Source organism: Orcinus orca, chromosome 11 (assembly GCF_937001465.1).
Source record: "Orcinus orca chromosome 11, mOrcOrc1.1, whole genome shotgun sequence".
NCBI lineage: Eukaryota > Metazoa > Chordata > Mammalia > Artiodactyla > Delphinidae > Orcinus > Orcinus orca.
Window position 1 is genome coordinate 27,070,354 of NC_064569.1, and position 7,344 is coordinate 27,077,697.

Here is a 7,344-nt window from a genome sequence, read left to right on the forward strand (position 1 = left end):
GGGGCATGAACCCGTGTCCCGTGCATCGGCAGGTGGACTCCCAATCACTGTGCCACCAGGGAAACCCTTCACTAAATGTTTGATAGAATTCGCCTGTGAAGCCATCTGGTCCTGGGCTTTTGTTTGCTGGAAGATTTTTAATCACAGTTTCAATTTCAGTGCTTGTGATTGGTGTGTTCTTATTTTCTATTTCTTCCTGGTTCAGTCTTGGAACGCTGTGTATTTCTAAGAGTTTGTCCATTTCTTCAAGGTTGTCCATTTTATTGACATATAGTTGCTTGTAGTAATCTCTCATGATCCTTTGTATTTCTGCAGTGTCAGTTGTTACTTCTCCTTTTTCATTTCTAATTCTATTGATTTGAGTCTTCTCCCTTTTTTTCTTGATGAATTTGGCTAATGGTTTATCAATTTTGCTTATCTTCTCAAATAACCAGCTTTTAGGTTTATTGATGTTTGCTATTGTTTCCTTCATTTCTTTTTCATTTATTTCTGATCTGATTTTTATGATTTCTTTCCTCCTGCTAGCTTTGGGTTTTTTTTGTTCTTCTTTCTCTAATTGCTTGAGGTGCAAGGTTAGGTTGTTTATTCGAGATGTTTCCTGCTTCTTAAGGTGGGCTTGTATTGCTGTAAACTTCCCTCTTAGAACTGCTTTTGCTGCATTCCATAATTTTTGTGTCATTGTGTTTTCATTGTCATTTGCTTCTAGGTATTTTTTGATTTCCTCTTTGAATTCTTCAGTGATGTCTTGGTTATTAAGTAGTGTATTGTTTAGCCTCCATGTGTTTGTAGTTTTTACAGATTTTTTCCTGTAATTGATATCTAGTCTCATAGCATTGTGGTCGGAAAAGATACTTGATATAATTTCAATTTTCTTATATTTACCAAGGCTTGATTTTTGACCCAAGATATGATCTAACCTGGACAATGTTCCATGATCACTTGAGAAAAAAGTGTATTCTGTTGTTTTTGGATGGAATGTACTGTAAATATCAGTTAAGTCCATCTTGTTTAATGTATCATTTAAAGCTTCTATTTCCTTATTTATTTTCATTTTGGATGATCTGTCCATTGGTGAAAGTGGGGTGTTAAAGTCCCATGATATGATTTTGTTACTATCGATTTCCCTTTTATGGTTGTTAGTACTTGCCTTATGATTGAGGTGCTCCTATGTTCGGTGCATAAATATTTACCATTGTCATATCTTCTTCGTGGATTGATCCCTTGATCATTATGTAGTGTCCTTCTTTGTCTCTTGTAACAGTGTTTATTTTAAAGTCTATTTTTTCTGATATGAGAATTGCCACTCCAGCTTTCTTTTGATTTCCATTTGCATGTAATATCTTTTTCCATCCCCTCACTCACTTTCAGTCTGTATGTGTCCCTAGGTCTGAAGTGGGTCTCTTGTAGACAGCATATATACGGGTCTTATTTTTGTATCCATTCAGCCAGTCTGTGTCTTTTGGTTGGGGCATTTAATCCATTTACATTTAAGATAATTAGCAATATGTATGTTCCTATTACCATTTTAATTGTTTTGGGTTTGTTATTGTAGGTCTTTTCCTTCTCTTGTGTTTCCTGCCTAGAGACGTTCCTTTAGCATTTGTTGTAAAGCTGGTTTTGTGGTGCTGAATTCTCTAGCTTTTGCTTGTCTGTAAAGGTTTTAATTTCTCCATCAAATCTGAATGAGATCCTTGCTGGGTAGCATGTATCTATTCATATTAGAGTTTTCTTCTTTTCTGGATATATGCCTAGGAGTGGTATTACTGGATCATATGGTAACTTTATTTTTAGTTTTTTGAGAAACCTCCTTACTATTCTCCATAGTGGCTGTAGTAATTTACATTCTCACCAACAGTATAGGAGGGTTCCCTTTCCTCCACATCCTCTCCAACATTTATTATTTGAAGACTTTTTGATGATGGCCATTCTGACGAGTGTGAGGTGATACCTCATTGTAGTTTTGCTTTGCATCTCTCTAATGATTAGCAATGTTGAGCATCTTTTCATGTGCATGTTGGACATCTGTATGTCTTCTTTGGAAAAATGTCTATTTAGGTCGTCTGTCCCTTTTTGATTGTGTTGGGGTTTTTTTGATATTGAGCTGTATGGGCTGTTTATATGTTTTGGAAATCAATCTCTTGTGGGTTGCATCATTTGCAAATATTTTCTCCTGTTCCATAGGCTGTCTTTTTGTTGCCAATAAATGGTGCCAGACAGTTACATATAGAAGAATGAAACTAGAACATTCTCTAACACCATATACAAAAATAAACTCAAAACGGATTAAAGATATAAATGTAAGACAGATACTATTAAAAAAACTCCTAGAGGAAAACACAGGCAGAACACTCTTTGACATAAATCACAGCTATATATATTTTTTTGATCTGTCTCCTAGAGTAATGGAAATAAATGCAAAAATAAACAAATGGGACCTAATTAAACTTAAGAACTTTTGCACAACAAAGGAAACTGTAAACAAAATGAAAAGACAACTTTCGTTTTGTTTAGGAATGGGAGAAAATATTTGTACTTCACTTTTGTGGGTGATATTGAGTCACCTGGAACCATCCTTGTCGGTCCAAGTCCTTCTTTCAGAGTACTTTTGAGAGTAGATTTTCTTTTTTTAAATTTTTGTAGCACTCTAGGCCAAATAGCAAATATATGGATTTATAGCTTTCTTGGTCTGGCCATAAGTGTACAATCTGCTTCTGCAGCTGTACTGCCATGTTCTTCAGGTATAAACTAAGAAGAATGCTGTGCCCACTTTAAAGGCTTAAGAGAGAGTTTTTCATTGAAATAGTTTTAGAACAAAGAAAAGGAAATTCTACTTTACACAGTGGGCAAATGATAACTATGTGAAACTTTTTACCAGTTAATGTTATATGGTGACTGCCGATTCTCAGTGAAATCACAGACCCTTGTAAGCCCCACAAGAGCTGGGTCATCTTCATCTTGTCATCATATCCCTAGTGCTGAGCACTGTATCTGACACATCACAGGCACCAAATAAATATCTGTTGAATAAATGAATGAAGGGTGAATAGTATTGAAAAGGTTTAGGTATGCTCAAAGATGGCAGAGCCTTAACATAATCCGAGGGAAAGTTGATAAGTATTTTTTGGGTATACTGGCTTGTTTATGTTGACACTGATGTAATAACTGTCATACTATCCCAGTAAATATTCCTTAGTACCATTTGCAGTGAGAGAATATTTCACTGGATGAATCCTTGAGCAGATGAAGTTCTTGAGAATTCCAGGTGGGTAGGTTTAGAGAGTTCATATCTGAATGGACATTGTTATACAAACAGACTGAAGAAAGGAATCAAAACGTTAATGAAGTTTTTACATTCCACTTTTAACCTGAAACCTAGGAGCCTTCAGATGCTTTCTGTACTCTTTTGTATTTTAAGCCACAATAGATTCTTTCTGCCTCTCTCAAAATTTCCCACTTGTTTTGTCATTTAGGAGGCCCCTTCTGAGCTTACCTTGTTGTTAAGCAGAACTGACCAAAGGTGAAGTTTTTCTGTTTAATGCAGACCTTAGAAGTTACCACCTGATTCTCAAATAGGGCTGAAAGACAAATGCTGGTATCATGTTCAAGATGCATTGTCCCTTGAATTCCTGTCTCTAAATATATCAGCCTTTTAACAGCAGCATGGTGATAACTAACGTGGAATTACTTACATTGGTAATATTTCTTTAGAAGGCAAAATTAGGCTTTTATATTTTGTTTTCATTACATTTAAGAAAGAATGTATCACATCCATATAAAGTAAAAGTAGAAATTCCATTTTGGTGTTTTGTATTCAAAATGGTACAGCACCTTTATTACTATAAGAGGTTTCTGATGAAAAACACCTCCTCAAGTTAAAGAGTTTCTGGACAGTATGCAATTTTGATAACTTGTCATTTTATAGAATGATACCTGTTTTCAATAATAATATGTAACTGTCATATTTTCTCAATGAACCTCAAATATTTCTAATATTTTACATAACGATTTAGAGCATGTTTATGTCATCACATTTAAATTTTCTGAGGAAAAAGGGGGCTAGACCTTTATAATCTCAATTTAACCAATCTGTGGATATGGGCTTTCCCTGGGAAGGGGGTTTATGGCTGTCTCTGGCCAAAGTCAAGTCCCAAAGAGGGACTCAGCTGAGAGATGGTGGTTGCCAGCACTCCTAGGAGGTGGGTGTGTGCACTTCAGACCCAGGATAAGGGATCTTGGTGGTACACAATGGCCTCTACTAGAAATGGAGGTGCAAAAAGTGTGTGTGACTGCCCATAGCTCGGGCTCCCTCCATTTTTTAATCATGGAAGCCCATATTTAACTTTAAAATTAGTTTTAAACTTTTTAATCATGACATATAACATACTGGAGAACTTATAATACATGTATTACAAATAGACCATTTTCAATAACTTGGAAGCCCCCACACGAATCTCCTTAATTGTATTCTCTCCAGAGGTAACTGCTGGCCTAAGTTTAGTGTTTATCATTTACTGGCTACTCTTCACAGCTTTTATTTTTTTTTTTTTCTTAATAAGAACGTCAGGCAGATTGGGTTAGGGTACACAGTTCAGTCTATAACAAGATTGTTTTTTCCTTACAAACATCTTTATTACAAGTGTTCTTTTTAATAATCCTTCCTTCCTCCCTCCCTCCCTCCTTTTCTCTCTCCCTCCCTCCTTCCTTTCCTTCCTTCCTTCCTTCCTTCCTTTTTGGCTGCATTGGGTCTTTTTGCTGCGCATGGGCTTTCTCTAGTTGTGGCGAGGAGGGCTACTCTTCATTGTGGTGGATGGGCTTCTCATTGTGGTGGCTTCTCTTGCTGCGGAGCACAGGCTCTATGTGCGTGGGCTTCACTAGTTGTGGCATGTGGGTTCAGTAGTTGTGGCGAATGGGCTTAGTTGCTCCACAGCATGTGGGATCTTCCCAGACCAGGGATCGAACCTGTGTCCCCTGCATTGGCAGGCGGATTCTTAACCACTGTGCCACCAGGGAAGTCCACATGTGTTCTTAAGCACTTTTGTACATGCATTACAGATAGGCTGCCTCATGCATTCACTGATATAGTACTGATTGTTCTCAACATGGCAAGCAAGTAGCACTCTTACAAGCATCTTTCTTATATGTGTTCTTAAATGCTTCTCTGCATGCTTTCTTTTTATAGCTTTTGTTTTGTTTTGTTTTTCACTATTTATTTAACATTTTTATTGGAATATAATTGCTTTACAATGGTGTGTTAGTTTCTGCTTTATAACAAAGTGAATCAGCTATACATATACATATAACCCCACATCTCTTCCCTCTTGCGTCTCCCTCACTCCCACCCTCCCTATCCCACCCCTCTAAGTGGTCACAAAGCACTGAACTGATCTTCCCGTGCTATGCAGCTTCTTCCCACTAGCTATCGGTTTTACATTCGGTAGTGTATATATGTCAGTGCCACTCTCTCACTTTGTTCCAGCTTACACTTCCCCCTCCCTGTGTCCTCAAGTCCATTCTCTTTTTTATAGCTTTTTAAAGCCATATAAGTAACTATTCCTAATCAATATATTTTTTAGTTTAGTTTTGTTTTTGAACTTTATATACATGGAATCACCCCATTTTATATTGCCTTTTTCTGCTTAACATGATCTCATTTAGGTTTATTTTTATGGATGCTTGTAGCTGTAGCTCATTCTTCTTTACTGTATATCATCTCATTGTATGATGATTTATTATGTAATGTCACTGATTTGTTTTATATGGTCTTGTTTTGTTGGTTGGACTTTGGTTTTACCTTTCCTTTCTTTTTTTAAATTTTAATGGAAGTATAGTTGATTTACAATGTTGTGGCAATCTCTGCTGTACAGCAAAGTGACTCAGTTATCCACATATAGACATCCTTTTTTAAATTTTTTTCCTTTTTAATTAAAATTATTTTAAAATTAAAAAAAATTTTTATTGGCGCTACCTTTCCTATGAGAATTTGTATTTTAAGAGCTTCTAATTTAACCAAAGCCTTAATCTCTAATTGTTGACTTCCAAGTACTGTGACAAACTAGATGTAAATATCTTATTCAAGTAGGAACCTTTTATTTTGATAGAAATATCTTCCTTATACCACCTAATCAGACTCTGTTGACCCACAAAGGATGGTTGATTTTTGTCAGGGCACAGTTAACATCATAAAATTCAACATTTTGTGACTTTACAGTTGAAAGACTATATTCAGGAATACCGTCTTTAAAAAAGACGTCTCGGGCTTCCCTGGTGGCGCAGTGGTTGGGAGTCTGCCTACCGATGTGGGGGACGCGGGTTCGTGCCCCGGTCCGGGAGGATCCCACATGCTGCGGGGCGGCTGGGCCCGTGAGGCATCGCCGCTGAGCCTGTGCGTCCGGAGCCTGTGCTCCGCAACGGGAGAGGCCACAACAGTGAGAGGCCCGCGTACCGCAAAAAAAAAAAAAAGAAAAAAAAAAGACGTCTCATTTTAAAAAATGAGATTGAAAAGTTAACCAGGAGTCAGTAAATAACTGTGGTATATAGAAACAAATTTTGTGTATGGGCACCTCATGAATAATACTGAACATCATTTCTGAGTTTTATTGCTGTGATTGTCAAACATGGGGTCTTAGCCTGGAACACAGCTATTCAAAATAATGAATCATGGGCAATGAATCAAGAAATGTTGAACTTAAGCCTGCAACTCTAAGAATGGAGAATTCTGCTAATTGCTTGGGTTTTCATATTGTACTAATGCGGTGAATAGCTTTTCGAAAAAGATTAATTTGCCAAGCACAACATTTCTGGAAATGGCCTTTCTCTAATGGTTTTCCTCATGCAGAAGAAATTCCTACAGGAAACCTTGACCTTCAATGTAATTTCCAGTAGCTAAAGACAGAACAAATCAATAGCTTTTAGTTTGCTAAATGTCTAGGTCTACCCTGTTAGATCTATGAAGGCCCAGAGATACATTGAAATTTTGTGATTATAGTTTAAACTGCTTATAATTAATGACGGTGTTAATTATTTGGGATTAATTATTCTGTTAAACTTATCAGTTATTAAAATAGTAGTCAAAGATCAAGTAAAAGGTTTATGGAAAAATTACTAGATTTATATTGAAAATGACCAGATATTTAAATTACGCTTATGTTTAAGAAATACAAATATTTATGATATGCCAAAGATCCCTTTTTAACATTAAACAACTCGGTTAACAAGCAAAATTAGGCTCTTCTGGGAAACTAATTTCCCTAATTCCTAGAAAACATAAGCGACTGGAATACCATATTGGGGTTCAGTGAAGAAAACAGAATTCACTCTAGATATTTGAGTAGAGAGGACTTAACA